Source organism: Dama dama, chromosome 20, assembly GCF_033118175.1.
Source record: "Dama dama isolate Ldn47 chromosome 20, ASM3311817v1, whole genome shotgun sequence".
NCBI lineage: Eukaryota > Metazoa > Chordata > Mammalia > Artiodactyla > Cervidae > Dama > Dama dama.
In genome coordinates this window covers 25,027,538-25,044,080 of record NC_083700.1, presented here as the reverse complement: position 1 = coordinate 25,044,080, position 16,543 = coordinate 25,027,538, and the positions used below count along the sequence as shown (strand labels likewise).

At 41.1% G+C, this 16,543-nt stretch overlaps 1 pseudogene; it reads left to right on the top strand.

Moving 5' to 3' along the window:
* The first annotated feature begins 1,021 nt into the window (after positions 1 to 1,021).
* On the top strand, positions 1,022 to 16,069 carry LOC133074504 (pre-mRNA-splicing factor SYF2-like; annotated as a pseudogene).
* Positions 16,070 to 16,543: the final 474 nt, after the last annotated feature.

Here is a 16,543-nt window from a genome sequence, read left to right as displayed (position 1 = left end):
CATCTCCTGCATTGCAGGCAGATTCTTTACCCAGAGAAACCTGGGAGCCCATTCCTGAAATAGTCAACGCTGAGCTTAATTTGATTCTGGTGAATGAACTGAAAAGCATAACAGACTTTAGAGTCGAAGGATCAGGCTTAAATCCCAATCTGTAGATTATAAGCCATGTGACCTTGACTAGCTTATTTAACCTCAGCTGTAGAAGGAGGCTAGTAAGTTTATCAGCCCTACAAGGTCGTTATAACAAGAGGAGACAGGAGAGAAAAATGGTTTCTATACTGTCAAGCACTGTGTAAACTTTAATTGTTAATGTTATTTGGCACCAAAAAAAGAGATGCTGGGAAAGTGTCTGTTTAATATTTTCTGTCTATATTGCAGAGAATTCTTGGTTTTTCAGCAGTGTAAATACTAGTGGTTTGCTTTCCACTTGCCATAACACTTATGAGAGGTGATGCTTCTAAACTTGGGGTATAGCCTAGCATAAACAAGCACAAAAGGAAACTAGCATTCTCTGAGTGCTGTCCTGTGCCAAACACTTGGCAAACATCCTCTCATTTCACCTCCACTTTAACACTTAGAGGTAGTTATTGTCCCCATTCTACAGACAAGGAAATCAACGTTGAGAGTCATTTAACTTGTCCAGACTAATGAGGACGTGGCCGAAGGTGGTTTTGTCTATGCTGCCATGTTTGTTCTGCCTGACTGTGCTGTAGAGAGCATAGAGTTAGTGTTTAAAATCAATCAGCCCACATCTCGTTTCTCTGGTAAGTCCCCTAACCTCTCGCCCCTGATGAGGGGTCTCCTGAGATGGCCATGCTTATAAGACATGACTCCGTGGTCACGGCTGATTGGACCACTTCTGATGCAAGCTGGACCCGTTACATTCCTCTTTCTGAAATTTGGAGTTGTAATACTTGGCACCTGAGACAATCACTGTGGGAACCAGGTGGGAAAGACAAGCCAAGTCAAGGCTTGAGTCTCTCCACAGTCTGGAGAGACAAACTGAGAGGCAGGCTTGAGAATGAGCAGTGGTCTCCACGGATCAGAAGAATATGATGTCCTGGAGGAAGACGGAACTGCACAAACAGGATCAGGGCCTGCACACCCTTTGCCCACAGAGAGCAAGGTGGGCAGAGGGCTAACTTAACAGCCCTCAGCGGCTGTCCAGTTTTCAGGTCCAATTCGCTTGACATCTTGACATTCTTACAATCTCCTTGTCTATTTAAACTAGATGGTCCTGCAGTCAGACAGCACCAATCAAACAAGCACACAATAAATTCTTGTAGAACGACTGGCTAATTGGTGTATCTTCTATCACTTGTCTAGATGTTTTCACCCTGAGCATCACCTACTCTACTTGTATCGATTTCACTTGTAATTCTTTGGTCTGCCGTTTGGTCCTGGCGCCATTGTTCTGGAAGAATGAATAAATGATGCCTTAGAAATTACTCACCAAATAAAGGTGGCAAGATAATGGAGCAGAGGTATTGATAAGACCTTCAGGGGAGGGTTAGGTTATTTTAGATTGTCTGAATACCTGTGAATAAATTATACAATGTCTCTAAAATCCATATGGTGCTCTATTTCAATGTATTACAAAATTTAATTTTTGTTATAGGCTAGGGGTTTTGGTCCCACTTTTAATAATAACAGCAAAAATTTTAAATGGATGACTAACAAGGACCTACTGCAGAACACAGGAAACTCTACTCAGCATTCTATAACAACCTAATTGGGAGAAGAATTGAGAAAGAATAGATACATGTACATGTAAAACTGAATCATTTTGGTGTACACCTGAAACAAACACGGCATTGTTAATCAACAATAAAAAAGACAACTCCAATAAATTGGAGTTAAAATTAAATAAAAAAGACAACTCCAATAAAAACAACAACTCCAGTAAAAAAAGTTAAAAGGAAAAAAAATAAAACACTAAAAACCCTTTACATAAAGTAGAAAGGGCACACACAAAAGCAAAGAACAGCCTTTCTTGAGACTAGCAAAAAAGCAGTGATATTTGCTCAGAGGAAAAGTCCTGTAGCAGATTTTGAGTGTCAGGAAGAGGAATACCTTATGACCTTAAATACTATAGCTGAAAAGAACTGTTAATCCCATTCCTTTTTGAAGCAGAGCATTTGGAAATTCAAATTTCATTTGAAGCATTCTTTGGAAAGAGGGAAAGGCTTAAGCTTATGAGAGTAATTTGTCTCTGTTTTCAACTTTTATTTTTAATCTTGCTCCAAATTTTATTAGCCTTTTAAATGTGAACTTATGCTAATATAAGTAAATGTGTAGTTTTGCTGCTTAATGAACATTCTATTTTGTGAAGGGAAGGCCTATCATTATGAAAGTGGGCTAAGGGGATCCAGAGGATTTGCATATCGAAGCTGCAACCCAGGCAGCAGCTTTCATAGTCAGTACCTTGCCTGAAAAGAAGCGTCTCCTCGGGGAAGGCACTGAGAGCAGGTGCAGCTTTTCGTTCCGCGCTTTTGTGGAACACCCGAGGGCTGGAACCTCGCGCAGCGTGGGGCGTGCTCCATATAGAACAGCCGGGAGCCTGAGCAGCGCAGACGGAGAAAGCAGCGTCAGCCCCTCCCGGCAGCGCCAGCCCGTCCCCGCGGCGCAAGCCCGTACCCACTGCGCCGGCCCCTCCCGGCAGCGCCAGCCCGACCCCGCGGCGCAAGCCCGACCCCGCGGCGCAAGCCCGACTCCGCGGCGCAAGCCCGTCCCCACAGCACCAGCCCCTCCGCGCAGTGTCAGCCCCTCCCCGCAGAGCGACGGAACTAGCTACCTGAATAAGAGTCCACCTCCGCCCGCCTGTGTCAGGGCGGAAATGAGGCTCTGAAGAGACTGGCAAACAGAAGCCAAATAAACAAAGGGAACCGCTTCAGAAGGGACTGGTGCAACAGATTAAAATCCCTCTAGAAAACACCGACTACACCGGAAGGGGCCTGTAGATATCGAGAAGCGTAAGCTGGAACGAGGAGCTATCTGAAACTGAGCCGAACCCACACTGACCGCAACAGCTCCAGAGAAACTCCTAGATATAATTTTACTTTTTTCTCTTTTTTTTTTTTTTCTTTTTTTATTTTTTTTAAATTTTTTCTCTTTTATTTTCCTTTAAAATCCCCTATTACTCCCCCATTACTCCTTAACTTTCATTTCCATAGATTTTTACGATTTTTTTAATTAGGGGGGGGAAAAAAACTTTTTTTTCTTTCTTTTTTTTTTTCTTTTTCTTTCTTTTTTTTTCTTTTTTCTTCTTTTTTTTCTTTCCTTTTTCTCTTCTATTTTCTATTTTTCTTTTTCTCTTATTTCTTTTAAAGTCCTCTAGTACTCCTCTACTACTCCTTAATTTTCATTTTCAGTACACTATAACCTTACAAAAAAGAAAAAAAAGAAGAGAAGCCCTATTTTTAAACCGAAGATTATTCTCTCCCAATCTTGACTCTCTGTTTTCTACCTCAGAACACCTCTATTTCCTCCTTTCCCCTTCTCTTCCCAATCCAATTCTGTGAATCTTTGTAGGTGACTGGGCTACGGAGAACACTCTGGGAACAGACAGCTGCGTAGATCTGTCTCTCTCCTCTTGAGTCCCCCTTTTTCTCCTCCTGCTCATCTCTATCTCCCTCCTCCCTCTCCTCTTCTTCATGTAACTCTGTGAACCTCTCTGGGTGTCCCTAACGGGGGAGAATCTTTTCGCCATTAACCTAGAAGTTTTCTTATCAGTGCTGTATAGTTGGAGAAGTCCTGAGACTACAGGAAGAATAAAACTGAAATCCAGAGGCAGGAGACTTAAGCCCAAAACCTGAGAACACCAGAAAACTCCTGACTACATGGAACTTTAAGTAATAAGTGACTGTCCAAAAGCCTTCATACCTACACTGAAACCAACCACCACCCAAGAGCCAATAAGTTTTAGAGCAAGACATACCACGCAAATTCTCCAGCAACACAGGAACATAGCCCTGAACACCAACATACAGGCTGCCCAAGGTCACACCTAACACATAGACCCATCTCAAAACTCATTACTGGGCACTCCATTGCTCTCCAAAGAGAAGAAATCAAGTTCCACACACCAGAACACTGACGCAAGCTTCCCTAACCAGGAAACCTTGACAAGCCAATCGTCTAACCCCACCCACTGGGTTAATCCTCCACAATAAAAAGGAACCACAGACCTCCAGAATACAGAAAACCCACTCCAGATACAGCAATCTAAACAAGATGAAAAGGCAAAGAAATACCCAACAGGTAAAGGAACGTGAAAAATGCCCACCAAGTCAAACAAAAGAGGAGGAGATAGGGAATCTACCTGAAAAACAATTTAGAATAATGATAATAAAAATGATCCAAAATCTTGAAAACAAAATGGAGTTACAGATAAATAGCCTGGAAACAAAGATTGAAAAGATACAAGAAATGTTTAATAAAGACCTAGAAGAAATAAAAAAGAGTCAATTAAAAATGAATAATGCAATGAATGAGATCAAAAACACTTTGGAGGGAACCAAGAGTAGAATAACGGAGGCAGAAGATAGGATAAGTGAGGCAGAAGATAAAATGGTGGAAATAAATGAAGCAGAGAGGAAAAAAGAAAAAAGGATCAAAAGAAATGAGGACAACCTCAGGGACCTCTGGGACACTGTGAAATGCCCCAACATTCGAATCATAGGAGTTCCAGAAGAAGAAGACAAAAAGAAAGGCCATGAGAAAATACTCGAGGAGATAATAGCTGAAAACTTCCCTAAAATGGGGAAGGAAATAGCCACCCAAGTCCAAGAAACCCAGAGAGTCCCAAACAGGATAAACCCAAGGCGAAACACCCCAAGACACATATTAATCAAATTAACAAAGATCAAACACAAAGAACAAATATTAAAAGCAGCAAGGGAAAAACAACAAATAACACAAAAAGGGATTCCCATAAGGATAACAGCTGATCTATCAATAGAAACCCTCCAGGCCAGAAGGGAATGGCAGGACGTACTGAAAGTAATGAAAGAGAATAACCTACAACCTAGATTACTGTATCCAGCAAGGATCTCATTCAGATATGAAGGAGAATTCAAAAGCTTTACAGACAAGCAAAAGCTGAGAGAATTCAGCACCACCAAACCAGCTCTTCAACAAATGCTAAAGGATCTTCTCTAGACAGGAAATGCAGAAAGGTTGTATAAACGTGAACCCAAAACAACAAAGTAAACGGCAACGGGACCACACTTATCAATAATTACCCTAAATGTAAATGGGTTGAATGCCCCAACCAAAAGACAAAGATTGGCTGAATGGATACAAAAACAAGACCCCTATATATGCTGTCTACAAGAGACCCACCTCAAAGCAAGAGACACATACAGACTAAAAGTGAAGGGCTGGAAAAAAATATGTCATGCAAACGGAGACCAAAAGAAAGCAGGAGTCGCAATACTCATATCAGATAAAATAGACTTTCAGATAAAGGATGTGAAAAGAGACAAAGAAGGACACTACATAATGATCAAAGGATCAATCGATGAAGAAGATATAACAATTATAAATATATATGCACCCAACCTAGGAGCACCGCAATATGTACGGCAAACACTAACGAGTATGAAAGAGGAAATTAATAGTAACACAATAATAGTGGGATACTTTAATACCCCACTCACAACTATGGATAGATCATCTAAACAGAAAATTAACAAGGAAACACAAACCTTAAATGACACAATGGACCAGCTAGACCTAATTGATATCTATAGGACATTTCACCACAAAACAATCAACTTCACCTTTTTCTCAAGTGCACACGGAACCTTCTCCAGAATAGATCACATCCTGGGCCATAAATCTGGTCTTGGAAAATTCAAAAAAATTGAAATCATTCCAGTCATCTTTTCTGACCACAGTGCAGTAAGATTAGATCTTAATTACAGGAAAAAAAATTGTAAAAACTTCAAACATATGGAGGCTAAATAACACACTTCTGAATAACCAACAAATCATAGAAGAAATCAAAAAAGAAATCAAAATATGTATAGAAATGAATGAAAATGAAAACACAACAACCCAAAACCTATGGGACACTGTAAAACCAGTGCTAAGGGGAAGGTTCATAGCATTACAGGCTTACATCAAGAAACAAGAAAAAAGCCAAATAAATAACCTAACTCTACACCTAAAGCAATTAGAGAAGGAAGAAATGAAGAACCCCAGGGTTAGCAGAAGGAAAGAAATCTTAAAAATCAGGGCAGAAATAAATGCAAAAGAAACTAAAGAGACCATAGCAAAAATCAACAAAGCTAAAAGCTGGTTTTTTGAAAAAATAAACAAAATTGACAAACCATTAGCAAGACTCATTAAGAAACAAAGAGAGAAGAACCAAATTAACAAAATTAGAAATGAAAATGGAGAGATCACAACAGACAACACTGAAATACAAAGGATCATAAGAGACTACTACCAGCAGCTCTATGCCAATAAAATGGACAACTTGGATGAAATGGACAAATTCTTAGAAAAGTATAACTTTCCAAAACTGAACCAGGAAGAAATAGAAGATCTTAACAGACCCATCACAAGCAAGGAAATCGAAACTGTAATCAAAAATCTTCCAGCAAACAAAAGCCCAGGACCAGATGGCTTCACAGCTGAATTCTACCAAAAATTTAGAGAAGTGCTAACACCTATCTTACTCAAACTCTTCCAGAAAATTGCAGATGAAGGTAAGCTTCCAAACTCATTCTATGAGGCCACCATCACCCTAATTCCAAAACCAGACAAAGATGCCACAAAAAAAGAAAACTACAGGCCAATATCACTGATGAACATAGATGCAAAAATCCTTAACAAAATTCTAGCAAACAGAATCCAACAACATATTAAAAAAATCATACACCATGACCAAGTGGGCTTTATCCCAGGAATGCAAGGATTCTTTAATATCCGCAAATCAATCAATGTAATACACCACATTAACAAATTGAAAGATAAAAACCATATGATTATCTCAATAGATGCAGAGAAAGCCTTTGACAAAATTCAACACTCATTTATGATTAAAACTCTCCAAAAAGCAGGAATAGAAGGAACATACCTCAACATAATAAAAGCTATATATGACAAACCCACAGCAAGCATCACCCTCAATGGTGAAAAATTGAAAGCATTTCCCCTGAAATCAGGAACAAGACAAGGGTGCCCACTCTCACCACTGCTATTCAACATAGTGTTGGAAGTGCTGGCCACAGCAATGAGAGCAGAAAAAGAAGTAAAAGGAATCCAGATAGGAAAAGAAGAAGTGAAACTCTCACTGTTTGCAGATGACATGATCCTCTACATAGAAAAACCTAAAGACTCTACCAGAAAATTACTAGAGCTAATCAATGAATATAGTAAAGTTGCAGGATATAAAATTAACACACAGAAATCACTGGCATTCCTATATACTAACAATGAAAAAACAAAGAGAAATTAAGGAAACGATACCATTCACCATTGCAACAAAAAGAATAAAATACTTAGGAGTATATCTACCTAAAGAAACAAAAGACCTATACATAGAAAACTATAAAACACTGATGAAAGAAATCAAAGAGGACACAAACAGATGGAGAAACATACCGTGTTCATGGATTGGAAGAATCAATATTGTCAAAATGGCTCTTCTACCCAAAGCAATCTATAGATTCAATGCAATCCCTATCAAGCTACCAACGGTATTTTTCACAGAACTAGACCAAAGAATTTCACAATTTGTATGGAAATACAAAAAACCTCGAATAGCCAAAGTAATCTTGAGAAAGAAGAATGGAACTGGAGGAATCAATCTGCCTGACTTCAGACTCTACTACAAAGCCACAGTCATCAAGACAGTATGGTACTGGCACAAAGACAGAGATATAGATCAATGGAACAGAATAGAAAGCCCAGAGATAAATCCACGAACCTATGGACACCTTATCTTTGACAAAGGAGGCAAGGATATACAATGGAAAAAAGACAACCTCTTTAACAAGTGGTGCTGGGAAAACTGGTCAACCACTTGTAAAAGAATGAAACTAGAACACTTTCTAACACCATACACAAAAATAAACTCAAAATGGATTAAAGATCTAAATGTAAGACCAGAAACTATAAAACTCCTAGAGGAGAACATAGGCAAAACACTCTCCGACATAAATCACAGCAAGATCCTCTATGACCCACCTCCCAGAATATTGGAAATAAAAGCAAAACTAAACAAATGGGACCTAATGAAACTTAAAAGCTTTTGCACTACAAAGGAAACTATAAGTAAGGTGAAAAGACAGCCCTCAGATTGGGAGAAAATAATAGCAAATGAAGAAACAGACAAAGGATTAATCTCAAAAATATACAAGCAACTCCTGCAGCTCAATTCCAGAAAAATAAATGACCCAATCAAAAAAATGGGCCAAAGAACTAAACAGACATTTCTCCAAAGAAGACATACAGATGGCTAACAAACACATGAAAAGATGCTCAACATCACTCATTATCAGAGAAATGCAAATCAAAACCACAATGAGGTACCATTACACGCCAGTCAGAATGGCTGCTATCCAAAAGTCTACAAGCAATAAATGCTGGAGAGGGTGTGGAGAAAAGGGAACCCTCTTACACTGTTGGTGGGAATGCAAACTAGTACAGCCGCTATGGAAAACAGTGTGGAGATTTCTTTAAAAACTGGAAATAGAACTGCCATATGACCCAGCAATCCCACTTCTGGGCATACACACTGAGGAAACCAGATCTGAAAGAGACACGTGCACCCCAATGTTCATCGCAGCACTGTTTATAATAGCCAGGACATGGAAGCAACCTAGATGCCCATCAGCAGATGAATGGATAAGGAAGCTGTGGTACATATACACCATGGAATATTACTCAGCCATTAAAAAGAATTCATTTGAACCAGTCCTAATGAGATGGATGAAGCTGGAGCCCCTTATACAGAGTGAAGTAAGCCAGAAAGATAAAGAACATTACAGCATACTATCACATATATATGGAATTTAGAAAGATGGTAACGATAACCCTATATGCAAAACAGAAAAAGAGACACAGAAATACAGAACAGACTTTTGAACTCTGTGGGAGAATGTGAGGGTGGGATATTTCAAAAGAACAGCATGTATACTATGTATGGTGAAACAGATCACCAGCCCAGGTGGGATGCACGAGACAAGTGCTCCGGCCTGGTGCACTGGGAAGACCCAGAGGAATCAGGTGGAGAGGGAGGTGAGAGCGGGGATCGGGATTGGGAATACATGTAAATCCATGGCTGATTCATATCAATGTATGACAAAACCCACTGAAATGTTGTGAAGTAATTAGCCTCCAACTAATAAAAAAAAAAAAAAAAAAAGAAGCGTCTCCTTTGGAATTGTTGACTTTTAATAATAAAATGACAGTGTGTCTGCGTGCTAAGTCAATTCAGTCATGTCTGACTCTTTATGACCCTGTGAACTATAGCTCTCCAGGCTCCTCTGTCCAAGGGATTCTCCAGGTAAGAATACTGGAGTGGGTTGTGATGCCCTCCTCCAGGGGATCTTCCCCACCCAGGGATTGAACTGGTATCTCTTATGTCCCCAGCATTGGCAGGTAGGTTGTTTACCTCTAGCACCACCTGGGAAGCCCAAAATAACAGCAGATGTCACAATACCAAATGGACAATCCAAAACACTTACTTTTTTCCCAGTGTGAATTTTGAGTATGTGGAATCCTTGCTGGTGGTGGAGAAATGGAAAGTGCACTGAGCCGGGAGGCAGAGCACCAAGTTGCCTCCATCACTGCCACTATTTAACTTCTCTGAGTTCAGATATTTCATTGACAAATTAGTGATGATAGGAGAAAGGCCCTTGGAAAGTCTTCATTTTCTAGGAACATGGGGTTGAATCTTCTAGAAAGGTTGTGGACAGGCTAAAATCCCATATTTGACAGTGACCAGCATGTTTCCTGGAGCAAAGTGAGTGCTCCAACTCTGCTTGCTATAGTCCCCATCCCTTCACTCACTGACGAGGCTGCGGTAGGGCCCTGTTAACCAAAAATAACATCAGCAGCAGCCTCTGCTGCTCGGCCTTAGCCCCGCCACTGGTTTTCTGTTGCTTGGTGGGTAGCAGAGGGTATGAGCCATTCATGCTACCGGAGCAGGAGAAATCTGTTTCTCCTGGAACTTAAACACTTGGGAAGCAATTGATTCCTTTCCATATTTGAGTTTCAAAATAAAGTCTCTAATCTGGCATGCATGTGTGCTCAGTAACTTCTGTCATGTCTGGCTCTTTCTGACCCTATGGACTGTCGGCTGTCAGGTTCCTCTGTGCATGGGATTCCCAAGGCAAGAATACTGGAGTGGGTTGCCATTCCTATCTCCCAGGGCTCAAACCTGCATCTCCTGCATTGCAGATGGATTCTTTACCACTGAGCCACCATGGAAGCTCCTCTAATCTAGCTAGAGATCTAATTTAAAACTGGAATGATCAAGTGGTTCAAATGATCAATGTCTTCTATTTACAATAGCCAAGACATAGAAACAACTCAAGTGCCCATCAACAGACAATTGGCTTAAGAAGATATGGTATCCACCCACACACACATACACAAACTATGAAGTATTACTCATCCATAAAAAGAATGAAATATTGCAACTTACAGCAACATAGATGGACCTAGAGAATATTAGTGAAGTCAGAGAAAGATAAATACTATATGAGATCACTTATATGCAGAACCTAAAAATAGTACAAATGACTCTGTATGCAAGACAGGGCAGATTCACAGACACGGAGAACAAACCTATGGTTACCAAAGGGGAGAGAGAGGGACAAATTAGGAGGATGAAATTAATGCATACAGACTATCATACATAATATAGATAATCAACAAGGACTTTCTATATAGCACAGGGAATTAAGTCAATATCTCGTAATAGCCTATGTGCTGTGCTTAGTCACTCAGTCATGTCTGACTCTTTGTGACCCCATGGACTGTAGCCCGCCAGGCTCCTCTGTCCATGGGGACTCTCCAGGCAAGAATACTGGAGTGGATTGCCATGCCCTCCTCCAGGGGATCTTCCCAACCCAGGTATCGAACCCAGGTCTTCCACATTGCAGGTGGATTCTTTACCATCTGAGCCACCAGGGAAGCCCAATAACCTATAATGGAATGTAATCAGAAAATAACTGAATGACTTTGCTACACAACTAAAACTAACACAACATTTTAAATCACTATACTTCGATCAGAAAAAAATCAGTGTCTGAGAAACAGAAAAGTCAGCTTCCCGAGGAATATTAATACTTAGAAAAGGAGGCACTAGCAAGGGTGCGCTCTGGTTTGGAGGGTATCAACCTGCAGATGGGATGTGGGAGTGGGGGCAGGAAGCAGAAAGGACGCCTCAACATTCCTTCATCAACTGCAAATTGCTTTGTCAGGGAGGATTCCCCACTCGGGATCAATAAGCAGTTCTCAGCTGATACTCTTTAAAGCCTAGAAAAGTGTGGAAGCAATCATACGGTGGGGGAGTTTCCTTGTGGCCCCAGGCGTGCCGAGGTAGAAGAATGAAAGCTGCCCTAGAGAGCTTGAGAGGGAGGAGGAGAAACAGCTGTGAGCGTCTCTGGACAGAAGAAACTGGTAATAGATGCAGACGGGGTGAGAAAGAGAAAAAGAGCAGGAGACAGGGCAGCAGGAAACAGCGTATTTCCACTCATTTCATCTTGAGAACACAATGGTCTTCTTTAAAAAAAAAATTCAGGAACAAGTTCACACTACGAAAATTTGTTTTTAGCAAGTGAGTAAACAGGTTGAGTTTTAATTTTTAAAATGTAATTCTCCACCTTTACTGCCCACTGTTTCATCAGTGTGGGCTTGATAGTACATAGTAAAGCTACAGAGTTGAATACTGTAGTAGACAGAGTTTAACACTGCATAGTAGTGGCAAAGAATCTGCTTGCCAACGCAGGAGATGTAAGAGATGTGGGTTCAATCCCTGGGTCAAGAAGATCCCCTGGAGGAGGAAATGGCAACCCACTCCAGTATTCTTGCCTGGAAAATCCCATGGACAGAGGAGCCTGGCAGGCTGCAAAGACCGTGGGGCCGCAAAGAGTCAGACACGACTGAGCATGTACACAAGCCACTGAAGTTAACTGGTGACTAGTTTAGGATGAAGCTAGCATTGGATGAAACTGAACAAAGATGGAAATATGGTCTTTATTGCTTCCTCTCTATCGTGGGCTAGAAGACACTGTGCTTCTCCAAAGCAACCAAGATGATAGGAGTACGTGTTGGGAGACTAAAGAAAGGTGAAAAGGGGGAAGTAGCTACCTCTTGCTGCTGCTGCTGCTAAGTCACTGCAGTCGTGTCCGACTCTGTGCGACCCCATAGACTGCAGCCCACCAGGCTCCGCTGTCTCTGGGATTCTCCAGGCAAGAACACTGGAGTGGGTTGCCATTTCCTTCTCCAATGCATGAAAGTGAAAACTGAAAGTGAAGCTGTTCAGTCATGTCTGACTCTTAGCTACCCCATGGACTGCCACCCACCAGGCTCCTCCATCCATGGGATTTTCCAGGCAAGAGTACTAGAGTGGGGTGCCATTGCCTTCTCCGAGCTACCTCTTACTGTGTTGTATACCTCCTTAAACTTTCTGAGTCTTTGTCTCCTCATCTGATAAATCAGGATAATAATACCCATGGGCTCATGAAAATAAGACTGTACAGGGCTTGTAAGAGGGCTTGACTCATAGTAGTGAAAGGGTTAGTTGCTCAGTCATATCTGAATATTTGTGACCACCCCCACCCCCCACCCCCCACCCCCCACCCCCCCCCGGCCATGGACTGCAGCCCGCCAGGCTCCTCTGGACTATGGAGTTCTCCAGGCAAGAATACTGAAGTGGGTTGCCATTCTCTTTTCCAGAGATCTTCTTGAGTCAGGAATCAAACCCAGGTCTCCTGCATTGCAGGCAGGTTCATTACCATATGAGCTGCCAGGGAAGCCCTTATAGTAGTAGATATTGGACAAATCAATCTTGGTTCACTTTCTCTGGCAGATCACCCTGTTCTCTGGTGAAGCATCTGTTAACTACAGAAGTGCAATTCATGTTACTTAAGGCAAATGGGGTGTTGGTGATAGAGTTGAAGTTTTCTTTTCCTGACTTTCCTCGAGTTACAAGATTTAATTTGTTGCTGTTCAGTCACTCAGTTGTGTCCAACTCTTTGTGACCCCTTGGACTGCAGCACACCAGGCTTCCCTGTCCTTCACCACCTCCAAGAGCTTGCTCAAACTCAAGTCCATTGAGTCAGGGATGCCATCCAACCATCTCATCCTCTGTCATCCCCCTCTACTCCTGCCTTCAATCTTTCGCAGCGTCAGGGTCTTTTTCTAATGAGTCAGCTCTTCGCATCAGGTGATCAAAGTATTGGAGTTTCAGCTTCAGCATCAGCCCTTCCAATGAATATTCAGGATTGATTTTCTTTAGGATTGACTGGTTTGGTCTCCTTGAAGTCCAAGGGACTCTCAAGAGTCTTCTCCAACCACACAGTTCAAAAGCATCAATTCTTCAGCACTCAGCTTTCTTTATAGTCTGATTCTCACATCCATACATGACTACTGGAAAAACCATAGCTTTGACTAGATGGACCTTTGTTGGCAAAGTAATGTCTCTGCTTTTTAATATGCTGTCTAGGTTGATCATAGCTTTTCTTCCATGGAGCAAGGAACTTTTTCATGGCTGCAGTCACCACCTGCAGAGCCCAAGAAAATAAAGTCTGTCACTGTTTCCACTGTTTCCCTATCTATTTGCTATGAAGTAATGAGATCCGATGCCATGATCTTAGTTTTCTAAATGTTGAGTTTTAAACCAGATTTTTCACTTGCCTCTTTCACCTTCTTCAAGAGGCTCTTTAGTTCTTCTTCGTTTTATGCCATAAGGGTGGTGTCATCTGCATATCTGAGGTTATTGATATGTCTCCCGGCAATCTTGATCCCAGCTTGTACTTCATCCAGCCCAGCATTTCACATGATATACTCTGCATATAAGTTAAATAAGCAGGGTGACAATATACAGCCTTGATGTACTCCTTTCCCAACTTGGAATGAGTCAGTTGTTCCATGTTCAGTTCTAACTGTTGCCTCTTGACCTGCAAAATTCAGGCTAAAGTTGAAGAAAGTAGAGAAAACCACTAAATCATTCATGTATGACCTAAATCAAATCCCTTACAGTTATACAGTGACATTGACAAATAGATTCAAGGCATTAGATCTGATAGACAGAATGCCTGAAGAAGTACAGACAGAGGTTGATGACATTGTATAGGGGCAGTGATCAAGACCATCCCCAAGAAAAAGAAATGCAAAAAGGCAAAATGGCTGTCTGAGGAGGCCTTACAAATAGCTGAGAAAAGAAGACATGAAAAGCAAAGGAGAAAAGGAAAGATATACCCATTTGAATGCAGAGTTCCAAAGAATAGCAAGCAGAGTAAGAAAGCCTTCCTCAGCGATCAATGCAAAGAAATAGAGGAAAACAATAGAATGGGAAAGACTAGAGATCTCTTCATGCAAAGATGGGCGCAATGCAGGACAGAAACGGTATGGACCTAACAGAAGCAGAAAATGTTAAGAAGAAGTGGCAAGAATACACAGAAGAACTATACAGAAAAGATCTTCATGATCCAGATAACCACAATGGTGTGATCACCCTTATAGAGCTAGACATCCTGGAGTGTGAGGACAAGTGGCCCTTAGGAAGCATCAATACGAACAAAGCTAGTGGAGGTGATGGAATTTCAGCTGAGCTATTTCAAATCCTAAAAGATGATGCTGTGAAAGTGCTGCACTCAATATGCCAGCAAATTTGGAAAACTCAGCAGTGGCCACAGGACTGGAAAAGGCATTTTCGTTCCAATCCCAAAGAAAGGCAATGCTAAAGAATGTTCAAACTACTGCATAACTGTACTTATTTCATATGCTAGCAAAGTAATGTTCAGTGTTCTCCAAGCTAGGCTTCAATGGTACATGAACTGAGAACTCCCAGATGTTCAAGCTGGATTTGGAAAAGGCAGAGGAGCCAGAGACCAAATTGTCAACATCTGTTGGATCACAGAAAAAGCAAGGGAATTCCTGAAAAACACCTACTTCTGCTTCATTGACTACACTAAAGCCTTTGATTGTGTGGATCACAAGAAACTGTGGAAAATTCTTAGAGAGGTGGCAATAGCAGACCACCTTACCTGTTTCCTTAGATTTAAATTAAGAGGGTAGATATTTTGTGTTTCTTGCTATGTCAGAGAGTTGTTGGTTGTTGGGGGCTGACTGGGGTAGGGTGAAAGCTATTCTGATGTCTCTTTTAATCATACACTAGATGGTTGCCAGGCAGCTGAAACAACTACGTTTTCTGGCTTGGTTTACTTCTGCTGGCCTGTAGACAGATAGCCTTAGAGAGATTCTCAAAAGAAACTCAACAGTGACAAACACCAGGAAGTTGTTGAAGAAGATAAAAAACTTAAGTTACCTGCAAATTGGGAAGCCAAAAAAGCTCGTTTGGAATGGGAACTACAGGAAGAAGGAAAGAAAAAGGAATGTGCAGCAAGAGGGGAAGACTATGAGAAAGTGAAGTTGCTAGAAATCAGTGCAGAAGATGCAGAAAGATGGGAGAGAAAAAAGAGGAGGAAAAACCCTGACCTGGGATTTTCAGATTATGCTGCTGCCCAGCTTCGCCAGTATCATCGACTGACCAAACAGATCAAACCAGACATGGAAACATACGAGAGACTGAGAGAAAAGCATGGAGAAGAGTTTTTCCCAACGTCCAACAGTCTTCTTCATGGGACACATGTGCCTTCCACAGAGGAAATTGACAGCATGGTCACAGACCTGGAAAAACAAATTGAAAAACGAGACAAATACAGCTGGAGACGTCCTTATAATGATGATGCAGATATTGACTACATTAATGAAAGGAATGCTAAATTCAACAAGAAGGCAGAAAGATTCTATGGGAAATACACAGCTGAAATTTAAGCAGAATTTAGAAAGAGGAACAGCCGTCTAATCCCATCAGGAACTGTTTAGAAGCTTGAGACTAGAGTGAAAATTTCTGCTAGCAAATTGAAGTTCTCTTCAGAGTTATACTGTAAACTAGAACTCCATTTGTGCCCTCCTACCCAGCATTTAAAAATAAATGTTTTTTCTTAAATGTATACTTCATGTATATTTCCACATTTTTTGTGCTTGGATATAAGATATATTTCTTGTAATGTACTTGTTTTATAAAAATCTACTTTGTATAAATTCTATTATTTTTCTATGTATTTTAAATGTGTATGACTTGAATCTTTGAAGCATTTTGGGTTTAAGGAATGCTGGTAGCATATGTAAATGCTGTTGTTGTTACTTTGAATATTTCAATGAATTTGATGAAATCTAGAACTGGACTCGGGAACCATGTGGGGCTGTAGACTCCATAGCTAAGGATGGGGATGAGGAAGATGCCAGTAGCTACAGGAGGGCAGAAGCAGGCTCTCTATGCAGGGCTGCTTAG